The sequence below is a fragment of the Mandrillus leucophaeus genome, unplaced genomic scaffold, assembly GCF_000951045.1.
Source record: "Mandrillus leucophaeus isolate KB7577 unplaced genomic scaffold, Mleu.le_1.0 Scaffold123, whole genome shotgun sequence".
Lineage (NCBI taxonomy): Eukaryota > Metazoa > Chordata > Mammalia > Primates > Cercopithecidae > Mandrillus > Mandrillus leucophaeus.
This window is the reverse complement of record NW_012100654.1, coordinates 501144-502475: the sequence shown is the minus strand read 5'-3', so window position 1 is coordinate 502475 and position 1332 is coordinate 501144.

Below are 1332 nucleotides of genomic sequence, written 5' to 3'. Positions count from 1 at the left end.
AACAAAAAACCAAACACTGCATGTTCTCATTTATAAGTGGGTGCTAAATGATGAGAACACATGGATGCATAGATAGGAACAGCAGACACTGGGGCCTACCTGAGGGTGCAGAGTGGGAGGAAAGAGAGGATCAGGCAAAATAACTAATAGGTACTAGGCTTAACACCTGGGTGACAAAATAATCTGTACAACAGATACAGTAAGTTCTTCAAACCTTACTACAAAGATACAGTAATCAAAACAGTGCCGTACTGGCATAAAGACAGGCTTACAGACCAAGGAAGAGACCAGGGAGCACAGAAATAAAGCCTCACATATACAGGGAAATGATTTTTAACAAGGGTGCCAAGAACATTCAATGGGGAAAGCATCATTTGTCTTTTCAACAAATGATGCTGAGAAAACTGGCTGTCCACTAACAAAAGAATGAAACTGGACCCTTACCTAACACCGTGTACAGAAATTAACTCAAAATGGATCAAAGACCCAAAAGTCAGAGCTAAAACTATAAAACTCTTAGAATAAAACATAAGGCAAAAGTGTCATGACACTGGCTTTGGCAATGATTTTATGGATATGATCTCAAAGGCATAAGCAACAAAAGAAACAACAGACAAATAGCACCTCACAAAAATTTGAAATTCTTGGTCATCAAAGGACAGTATCTACTCAGGAGGCTGAGGTAGGAGGATCATTGAGTCCAGGAGTTCGGGGCTGTAGTGCATTTTGATCACACCTGTGAATAGCCACGGCACTCCAGTCTGGGCAACATAGCAAGATGCCATCTCTTAAAAAGAGAAGAGGACATTATCAACTGAGTAAAGAGGTGACCCAAGGAACTGAATAGGATATTTGCAAATCACATATATGATAAGGGATTAATATCTAGATTATATAGAGTACTCCTAAAACTCAAGAACAAAAAGTTAAAACCCCAACTTAAAAATGGGCAAAGCAGTTGAATAGATATTTCTTCAAATAAAAGATACAAATGGCCAATAAGCACATGAAAAGTTGTTCATCATCACTAATCTTTAGTGAAACGTGAATCAAAACCACAATGAGATAACACTTCACATGCATTAGGACAAGTATTATTTTTAAAAACACAGAAAATAACAAATGTTGGTGAGGATGCAGAGAAACTGGGAACCTTGTGCACTTTGATGGGAATGTAAAATAGTGTTGCCACTATGGAAAACAGAATGACAGTTTCTCTAAAAATTACAAATAGAAATAACATATAATCAAGCAATTCCATTTCCAGGTGTGTATCAAAAGGAATTGAAAGCAGAGACCCAAATAAATATTTGTACACCCATGTTCATAGAA